Below are 11230 nucleotides of genomic sequence, written 5' to 3'. Positions count from 1 at the left end.
TTTTAAATTTCATTTTGCTCTTTACTGATATTCTAGACTTAATACATAGAATATGCCTTCATATTTGTTCATGTCTATTCCAATCCCACTTAAAAGTATATTTTGGCTTCTGTGCCATTTATTCATGTATTTGTTTATCAAATATTATGGGCCCTGTAATACTAGGCTTTGAGTTCACAGAGAAGAATAAATAGATATATAATATCCATAATTAGTCTTAAGTTGGTTCTCTAAAATTTTTCTGGGGAATTCCTTTTCATTCTTTTGTATATTTATTTTGTTCTGAAGGAGTGTCTTTTAAAAAAAATAATTTCAAATTTTATTTTACACTCCAGGGGTGCATATCCAGGTTTGTGTTACATGGGTATGTTGTGTGATGCTGAGGCTTAGGGTATGGATCTGATCACCCAGGTAGTGAACTTAATACCCAATAAGTATCTTTTTAACCCATGTCCTCCTGTGAGTTGTGAAAGTGAAGAGAAAAGACTCTCCTTTAGAAAGGAGAAAAGACACTCGATACGGTTTGGTTCTCTGTCCGCACCCAAAACTCATCTCAAATTGTAATTACCATGTGTTGAGAGAGGGACCTGGTGGGAGGTGATTGGATCATGGGCATGCTTTCCCCCATGCTGTTCTCGTGATAGTGAGGACGTTCTGACAAGAACTGATGGTTTAAAAAATTGTTTGGCAGCTCCCCCTGTCCTCTTCTCTCTCACCTGCTGCCATGTAAGATGAGCCTTGCTTCCCCTTCTCCTTCCACCTTCCATCATGATTGTAAGTTTCCTGAGGCCTCCCAAGCCATGTAGAGCTGTGAATCAATTAAACCTCTTTCCTTCATAAATTACCCAGTCTCAGGTAGTATCTCTATAGCCGTGTGAGAACAGACTAATATAACGCTCCTTTCTTAACCTATATTTTCCCTGCCATTTGAAATCCTTTTCACTTTTCCATATATGCCACTGATGGCACCTTCTCTGAGGTCACCTTCTTCACATCCTCAGCCATAATGAATCGGTCCCTCCCATGTGGTCACAGAACACTTGACCTATACATCTTGTATCAGTTTTCTAAGGCTACCATTAACAAGTACCACACACTGAGTGATTTAGAACAATGGGAATGTATTGTCTCACAGTTCTAGCAGTCCAAGATCAGGTACTGGCAGGGCCACGATCCCTCTAAAGATGATGGGGAAGGGTCTGTTCTAGGCCTCTGTCCTAACCGCTGGAAGTTTCTTGGGTTGTTGCAGTATTACTCAAACCTTCACATAGCATTCTTCCCATATGCATGCCTGTCTCTTCACATGACGTTCTTTTTATAAGGATGCCAGTCAACTGGATTAGAAGCCAACTCTACTTCAGTAAGATCTCATTTTAATTTAATTAGTGACATCTGCTCTGGTCCTACTTCCAAATAAGGTCACATTCGGAAGTACCAGGAGTTAGAATTTAAGCATGTGAATCTTACGGGGAATACAATTCAACCCAAAACATGTATGTTAGGACACCTGCTATATCTTATAACTATTATAAGCATTTTTTATACGTCTCTATCCTTTCAACCCTCTGTAGAATATACATTCCTTCAGGAATTCCTTCTTAAGCATGAAAAAAAAATCCCAGTGATTAGCACATTGTCTGATATGGAAACAGGCAAAATATTAGTTGACTGGCTATTTTAAGTAGCAGACTTTGATAGGCTAAGGTCTAGGATTTCCACACTTCCTTTATTATAGTGACATCTAATATCTACCCAAACTCTAGTTATTTGATTGCTTCCAAATAAGATTATCTTTTACCATTTTGACAGGTAGTTAATATGGCTTTAATTCAGTCTAATAGGACAGTGTGATGGAGAAATGAAACCAGGGTTTTCTTGGTTGATCATGTCATTTGGCAATCTGAGTAAGGAAATTTGTCATTAAAAATTCCTTAAGATGTTTTCATTTAATTTAGAAATTGAAGAGGACATATTTAATCTCAATAGCTTCAATATTCTGTTACCTGCTTTAATTTGAATTTAAAAGTGATTGGACACAGAAGGTCATTAGATACATGAGTACACACTCTAATTTTGTGAATTCATGGTGAAGTCCGACGTTTGAAAATAAGTTTACTGTAAGCTTTGGATATGGAATGGTAGCATGCATTTATCTGTCCTTTATGGTTCCTCATCACCTGAACCTTTTTTTCGATAGGGAATCTCCCTTACCCTCATTTTGCCTCTTTTTAGGTGCTTGAGATGCCTCCTATTACAAACATTAAAAATGTCCAGTCCTTATTTTCCTAGACTTCCTTGTAATTTAGGACTCTTGAGGAACTCTCCAGTTGCAGTGCTGCAGGGAGATCAGAAACTGCAGTAATGATGGTGGCAGCCAGTACTTGGTGCCAGCTGGGCTTGTGATGCAATGCTGTGTTTGGTGCAGTGCCAATGGTGTCTTCCCCAGACCAATTGTGCAGCATGTTTAGTATGTTTCTTCTGACTGCATGACTTCTACAGGGCTGTCATGTTGCAATGCACAGGTGCATGACTAGGCTTGAAATCAGTACTTCAGTTATCCTGGTGAGTCTGAAATAGCCACAATATTTTCAATAAACTCCTTTTGCCTGCTTAAATCAGCCAGTGGTAACTCCTTCAGCTTGCAACTAAGAACTTTGACTAACATGGGGATGTGCAGTATTTAACTGATACACCTATCATGACATTTGAGAGGTGTGGACCAAAATAAATTGCTTAGAGTTATGTATGTCACGATGACTTCTCATACTTCAGCTTCCATGCTGGTTTTGATTTCTACTCGTTTTTCTATTCTTTATTTTATTATTTGAGATGAGGTCTCGCTCTGTCGCCCAGATTGGAGGGCAGTGGTGTGATAGCAGCTCACTTAAACCTTCCAGGCTCAAGGATTCCTCCCACCTCAGCTTCCCGAGTAGCTGGAACCACAGGTGCATGCCACCACGCCCAGCTAATTTTTTTGTATTTTTGGTAGAGACAGGGTTTTGTCATGTTTCCCAGGCTGGTCTCAAACTCCTGAGCTCAAGCTATCTGCCCGCCTTGGCCTCTCAAAGTGCTGGGATTACAGGCATGAGCCATTGTGCTTGGCCTCTTTTTGCCATTTTCAAAGTCTCTTTATTCAGCAAATATTTCTTATGTGCCTATGTATTAGTTCCTTATGGCTGTTGTAATAAATTACCACAAGCTTAGTAACTTAAAACAACACAGATTTATTCCTGTATAGCTCTGGAGATCAAAAGTCCAGAATCAGTTTAACTGGGCTAACATCAAGGTGCCAGCAGCGCTGGTTCCTTCTTGGAGGCTCTAGGGGAGAATTGGCTTCCTCGCCTTTTTCTAGCTACTGGAAGCTGCCTGCATTCCTTGGCCTGTGACTCCTTTCTCACATTATTCCAACTTCCTGCTTTTGATACCACATTGCCTTCTCTTCTTCTGTCTCAAATCTCCTTCTACTTCCTTCTTATAAAGACATTTGTGATTACATTTAGGGTCCGCTCAGACAATCCAGGATAACCTCCCCATCGCAAGATCTTTAACTTAATCATACCTTCAGAGTCCTTTTTCTCATTTAAGGTGATGTTCCCTGGTTCCAGGAATTAGGACCTGAATATCTTTGGGGGCCATTATCAGTCTACGGTACTCTGCTATGACCTATGCACTGGGAATATGTACAAGTTGGAAAAGATGAATATTTCCTCTGCCCTTATGGAGCCAATGAGATATACACAGTTAAGAATGATACAAATACATATATACATGCACAGCCTAGTGGGATAGACACCTTTACACAAATGAGTCTGAAGTTCACTTATACTGAGTGTTCAAAGGAGAAATATAAGATGGGATAAGACAATATAACAGACTGACCTGGCAAGGTGATCATAGAAAATTTTCCAAAAAGATACTAAGAGATAATACTTCCTATGTACAATAGTTGTGCTCAGTGGGTTATATGTGTTTACTAATTTAATCTTCACAGCTATCCTATGAGGTGGATACTTTTACTATTTTGAGATGAAAAACTGAGGCAGAGATACTGTAAGCAATCTGCCCAAAGGTTGCTGGCTATTAACTGGCAAAGGAAGAAACATTCAAAGTCGTTCTTAAGTGGAGTGGATTTCAGTTGTTTGCCTGCCTACCATTATTGTAGTGACTGTGTCCTGATTTTCTTGGGAGGAATTTTTGCTTCTGCATTGTACGCAAGTATTCAGCCCTCTCCTAGTCAGGGGTGAGCCTGTGTCCCTGCCTAGCACTGACTCTTCTCCTGTGAACAAGCAAAACGAAAACAGCTGAGGATGATTCACCATCTGGAATAGCTTGCCCATCATTTCCTTCCATCTTAATTCCTTGGGCTCCCTTGGCTTTTGTTCTTTTCCAGCTGTATTTTAAATGAATTGTTTCTTTAGTATTTGTTTGTGTGAGCTACCTTCTACCCTTCCAGTGAATTTACTTTCTGCTTGTTTCTGCTAGTTTCTGTTGCCTACAACTTAAGCACTCCAAGAATAAGGAGGAATTAGCCATGTGAGGACAAGAGGGGCAAGCAATTCAAAGGCAAAGGGAAAGGTGTGTGCCTGAGGTGATAAGCGGCTATATCTTGAGAGCTTCCAGAAATCTACGTGGCTGGAGTTATTGTGTGGGTTTAGGTGGGGTTTAGCTTTAGATGGAGTTCAAAAGATTGTCAGGGACCAGAAATGCAAGCACATGCCATGCGAGGATTTGGTTGCCTTAAAAGCAATCATGTAGTTTTTAATTTTAATTTTATTTATTTGTGTTTTAAAGCAAGACACTTGTAACTACCATATTTTCCCAGCTGAACTTGGTGGTGGTCATGAGCAGAAAGCAACTTTTCTTTCTCACCAGTTTCTGTTAAACTTGCTCCATTGAGTCATTTTCTCAAAGATTCCAAATGAGATTTGGTTAGGTAGCATCGCCCTTCTCATCCATCTTGGATATAAATGGCCTATCTTTTTTTTTTTTTTGGTTATAAATGTCTAGTTCAGTCTCATATCAGCTTCACGTTTTCATTTGATTATGAAATTCTTTTCTTCCCTTAGCCCAGGCCCGAGGCAGGCTTTGAACTTACATCAAGGAAGGAGCATGGTCATCTACTTCTTCATATTGCTTTTCTCCTCTTCCTTGCCCACTAACTGTGCTATCGCTGGCTCCTCTAGGGTTGGAGGCCAGGAAAGGATGGGGCTGTCCTTCTCCAGAAAGATTTCTCTGATGCACCTCCAGTTTCTTTTTTGCCAGCAGTGCTACTGTGACTGGGCACCAATGATCAAACCCTGCCTTCAAACTCTGACTTCTACAGTTCATGGTTAGCCCCTTTCTGCTGATCTAACCTTCTACCTTGTGATGGTTAATACTGAGTATCAACTTGATTGGATTAAAGGATGCAAAGTATTGATCCTGGGTGTGTCTGTGAGGATGTTGCCAAAGGAGATTAATGTTTGCGTCAATGGGCTGGGAAAGGCAGACCCACCCTTAATCTGAGTGGGCACCATCTAATCAGCTGTCAGCATGGCTAGAATATGAAGCAGGCAGTAAAAAAAAAAAAAAAAAAAAAAATGTGAAAAGACTAGACTGGCCTAGCTTCCCAGCCTGCATCTTTCTCCTGTGCTGGATGCTTCCTGTCCTCTAACATTGGACTCCAAGTTCTTCAGTTTTGGGACTTGGTCTGGCTCTCCTTGCTCCTCAGCTTGCAGACGGCCTATTGTGGGACCTTTCGATTGTGTTACTTAATAATTAATGAATTCATATATATATATATATCTCCTATTAGTTTTGTCCCTCTAGAGAACCCTAACTAATACACACCTCAAGTGGTTATTTTGGATGAAACCCCATTTGAAGGAAGCCTAGGGCTGGCGGAGGCATCAGGCCAACTGTAGGAGGAGGCATGCTCCCTCTCTCACCAAACTTCAAGAGTGCAGCTCTTTCCCAAACAGCCTCACTCTTCACTCCACTCTTCACTCTGCCATTAGGCTGGCCAGACTCTTGTATTTGGATTTTTTTTTTTTAGGCATGCTTCAGTGTACCATCTTTGTTTTCTCACAAGTTCCAAACTTTCCAAGTATTTCTCCTGAAGCTCCTCCGCACTTGGAAATGCCCCAGAATCCACCGAAGGTTTCCTAATCACTCCTCAATTGGCTGATTGAGACTATTGGGTTAAGATTTGCAAGATTTGTTTTGGATTATATTCTTTGCATACCGAGGACCTTGCTTTCTAGTGTGGTTGTAGCTGGCATTTTTTTTCTTTAATCTGGGGCTTTGATTCAAACCGAGACAACAGGAAAACTGTCATTTTAATATTCTCTTCCAAAGTGATATGATCAGATGTCTATTATTTGCATAATTTTAATGAATACAGTCTCCAGTCACATTATTCCCCAACCCTCATACAAAACAAACAAAATGCTTATCCCTCTTATATAAAAACATCAGAATATTTTATAAGTCTGGCCAGTTTTGCATTTCTTTGCCTTAGACAGTATTAAATTAGTGAAACAATTCCTTCTTCAATACTCTATAGGAAGTGTGGGGCCCTTTATCTTCTTTGGTTTTAAAAAAACTCAACCAGCTGTCGAACACTTGACTATGAACCAAACATTTAAATATGCAGTGAACATTCAAATGTATTGTATAAAGCACTCAGCAAAGTGGAAAGCCCTCTGACGACTTTCAAAATAATCCAAGCAAACAGTAATTAGGGATATATTCTACTTCTTCCCATTCGTTCACAGCTCCCCAGGACGTAATGTGATCTCCCATGCATATTGGGAGGGAAATGGACAACACTTAGATTTTTCCTTCCTTTGATGTGTGACTGTCAGGGTTGCAAATAATGTGCCTGCAAAAGAAAATTGCCTCCTGGTGCACCTGAAGATGGAATTTTTAAAAAAAGTTTCTTCCTCCTTCCTTTTCTCTTTCCATTTACTCAGCGTTGCGTGAGTCGGCTGTTAAGCACCTGAACAGAGGAAGAAATTGTTTATGGGCACCCCAGTGGGATGAGTCTAGACTAAGAGAAAATAGCCAACATAGCAAAGAAGTGTTTCCAGCATTTATTAGGTGTGTATTTATTAAGTACCTGTTGGGCACAAAGAACATGAAACATGGAGACTGCTTACTAGAGGCTTTTAATCTGGTTGTGGGGATAGGATATACATGCACAGTAAGTTAAGCTGAGGACTTGTGATATTGAAAGGAGAGTCAGCTCATACTGTGAGCCTGCAAAAGGCAAAGTTACAAACAAGAACTGGGTAGAAGCTACAGAGAGATAGGTCTGGGTTAAATGTAAGTTTCTAACAGAGCTGACCAGCAATAAGTTGGAAGGCCTAATAGAGGGGTGAATTTCTTGTCATGCACTGTGTGTAAGCCAATCTGGATGAGCACTTAGAAGGGGTGTTTGTAGAGAGCATTATTGTATCTCTGATGGGTGGTTTCCTTTAGATGACCTTTATAATACTCATATGACTTTGTCATTCCCTGGTTTTGTGAGTCCTGAGGACAGTGAGCATGCATGAGCTCATAGAGTGACCAGGAAAGAATCTTTTGAGGTTGAAGGATGAAGGAAGGAGCAGATATAGGATGGAAAAAGGGAGGCAGGAGGGAGCTGTGGGCAGAGGGTACACTGTGAGCTTAATGAAAAGTCTGGCCTTTTTTCCTTGTCCACATATTGCAAGATGAAACCGTCTTATCTTTAATCACATTTAGAGTACACAGACACACACACACACACACACACACACACACACGGATTTATCGAGGAATTTGCTCACATGAGGCTGAGAAGTCCCATAATCTGCCATCTACAAGCTACAGGATAGTCAGCATAGTCAGTGGTGTAATTCCAGTCTGAGTCTGAAGGCCTGAGAACTAGGAGGGTTTATCACATAGATCCCAGTCCATGGGTAGGAGAAGACCAATGGCCCAGCTTAAACAGGCAGAGTTGAAGCAAAACGGGTGAATTTTTCTCCTTCCTCCTTTTTGTTCTATTCAGGTCTTCAATGAATTGGATAAATGCGCAGTGACACTGGGGAGGGCAATCTATTTTATTGAATCTCCCAATTCATATGCTAGTCTTAGCCAGAGACACTGTCATGAACACACCCAGAAAATAATGTTTAACCTGGGCACCCTGTGGCATAGTCTAGCTGACATGTAAAATTAATCATTACAGTTATACAGGAGCTTAAGAAGCACTATTTTAAAGACTGATTCTTGACCGGCTGAAAATTTGGAAAAGTTGACCCATAAAGTCAAGATTGAGGAATGAGCTAGGGATTTTGTCTAGTTTACCCAGATAAAATTTTGCTGAGTGTCTAATGTATCAGGTACTGGGAGTGTAAAGATAAAAAGAGACACAGTTTCTTCTCTTGAACAGCTTGTTGTCCAGCAGATAATTTTTAAAAGCCCATTCTAAAATGTTTCCTGATGAAGACATACTAAATTTCCTTAAAGTTTTATGATCACTTAAATAACAGTTTTCTTTGTGAAGTACCTTCTAAGTGCTAGATATAATGTTGGTCTTTTTCCAGTTCTTATGACAACCATTCAAAGTAGACATTTTATTTTTTCTGTTTTTCAAAAAGGAAATTGAAACTCAGAAAGGATAGGCATATTACCCAACTATTAGTAAGTGGCTAATTGAAAATTCAAACAATAGCTAAATGAATGGGTAACATGTTCTAGGCACTTCACTTGATGCTGGATCCATAGTATCTTATAGAGTCTTCCCAACCACTGGAGAAAAGAGATACTACTGTTATCTTCATTTTATGGCTGAGAAAACAGAGCCCCCCTGGAAAACTGAACAAATTGCCCAGAGCCATACAGTCAGTGTAGAGCGAGGATTCAGGTTCAGCCTGCTTGGTTCCAAAGCTGATATTCTTTAACTGCTATGCTACCCTTCCTTTTGCCTTGTGCCTTACAGTTCAAAGCTTCACTCTGGCTTTGATTTCCATGTTTGATGGGTTCTCTTTTACTTTCCTCTCCCTTTACCAAAAAACAAACTGAACAACAAAACCATCTTGAGCATCTTCTTGAAAGGAGTGAATTCACCTGAAGGAAAATTTCCATTAGAATTCTGAGGCTCAGCATTAGGCCAGGGAGGTAAAAATGCCATGCTAATTAAGCAATTACTGAAACTCATGATTAAGACATGAGGTTGCCTTTCTAAGAGAATCCCCAGAATAAATGGTATTCTTCATTTTGCCTTGGAGCTTGGTTGGCTAGGCTTCTAAGAAATTCACCTTTTTTTCTGGAGTTGGGATGGGGAAGCCAAGACTTCTTATTCATTATCTTTTTGAATCCTTAGAACAACTCTTTGGGATATACGAGGAAAATTTTAATTTGGGATTTTAGTGGTTAATCAGTCTCTTTCATTTGAATCCTGGATCATTTGAGAAATATTTATACATATATGTATATATATATAAATAATAGGGATTACAATTTCAGGATTATTGCTTGGACTGGATCTCATGTCTTGGATGTATACCCAAATGCCTTTCCTCATACTCCTGTGAAACCCCTGCTGAAGCCGGATGTTGGGATCTGCATTTGGGAAGGGTAACATCTATGGCCAGCTGAGTAGAGAAATGTGGCTGCCTCATACCAGGTGCATGCATAGAGCCAGGGAGAGGAAGGTCCTCAAGGCAAGAGAGCTGTAGAATTTCACCCCTCCAGAATAAAGAGCGGTGGATGACTGAATGTTTGCCTCTACTTTTTCACCTGCTGGATGAATCATTCTTGCTCCTGTGAGGAGAAGCCAATGAAACTGTAGAGAGCAACAGATTCTGCCAATTACACCTAAGAGGTGTTTTATTGGCTGACAGAATCATAGGGAGAGGGAGCATATGGCTTTCACTACAGTCTCCGATCTTGCCTTTCAAAATGTATTGTCCTCTCTCGATTTGACAGGTGGGGAATTAGAATTTGAGGTTCAGAGAAGTTAATGTTTTGAAAGTCACACTTCAGTGACTAACCCAGGCCTAGACTCCAGCCTGTCAAAGGGAGTTTAGAGCTCAAGGTGTCAGACCCCTCAGATTATAAATGTGCCAAGTGCTTCACAGAGATAGCAGATGACTTGTCTAAGACCAAACTGCCAGCACTAGAAACTCAGGTCTTCTGACTCCTTCTGATGCTCTTTTTAATACCTTATAGTATTCTCCTTCATAACCCCGAGACATTTGTGCTGCTGGCTTACGGGCATGATCTTCTGGATTTCAGTCCTGCCTCTGAGCCTCTCTTTTCTCAATTATAAAAGGAGGATCATAGGAGTAGTGTCTGCCTCTTAGCCTTCTTGTGAAAACCAAATGAGGCTGGGTCTGTGCAAATGCTCTGTGACTGTAACATACTCTAAAAATGTTGGAATATTGTTTTTGAGGTTGTCACTCTCATTGCTGTCCTCTCAGATGGGCCCCATTTTTCTCCTTTTATTTTTAGTTGACATGTAATAATATTTACGGGATAAAAGTGATATTTTGAAACATGCATACAATGCATAATGATCAAATCTGGATAATTAGCATATCCATCATCTCAAACATCATTTCTTTGTGTTGGGAACATTCAAAATCCTCTCTTCCAGATTTTTGAAATTATACACTGAGTTATTGTTTGTTAACTATAGTCACCCTACTGTGCTGCAGAACACTAGAGCTCATTCCTCCCATCTAGCTGTAAATTTGTATCTGTTAACCAACATCTCCCTATCCTCCCCTTGCCCCACCCTTTGCATCCTCTAATAACTACAATTCTAGTCTGTACTTCTGTGAGCTCAATTTTCTTTTTAGCTCCCACTTATGAGTGAGAACATGGGGTGCATTAGTCCGTTTTCACACTGCTGATAAAGACATACCTGAGACTGGATAATTTGTAAAGAAAAAGAGGTTTAATGGACTCACAGTTGCATGTGGCTGGGGAGGCCTCACAATCATGGTGGAAGGTGAAAGGCATGTCTTACATGGCGGCAGGCAAGAGAGAATGAGAGCCAAGTGAAAGGAGAAACCCCTTATAAAACCATCAGATCTTGTGAGACTTATTCAGTACCAGGAGAACAGAATGGGAGAACTGCTCCCATGATTCAGTTATCTCCCACCAGTTCCCTTCTGCAACACATGGAAATTATGGGAGCTAAAGTTCAAGATGAGATTTGGGTGGGGACACAGCCAAACCATATCATGTGGTATACATCTTTCTATGCCAGACTTATTTC

The sequence above is a fragment of the Mandrillus leucophaeus genome, unplaced genomic scaffold, assembly GCF_000951045.1.
Source record: "Mandrillus leucophaeus isolate KB7577 unplaced genomic scaffold, Mleu.le_1.0 Scaffold66, whole genome shotgun sequence".
In the NCBI taxonomy this organism is placed as follows: domain Eukaryota; kingdom Metazoa; phylum Chordata; class Mammalia; order Primates; family Cercopithecidae; genus Mandrillus; species Mandrillus leucophaeus.
The sequence above is the reverse complement of the archived record's forward strand: the minus strand, read 5'-3'. Positions refer to the sequence as shown.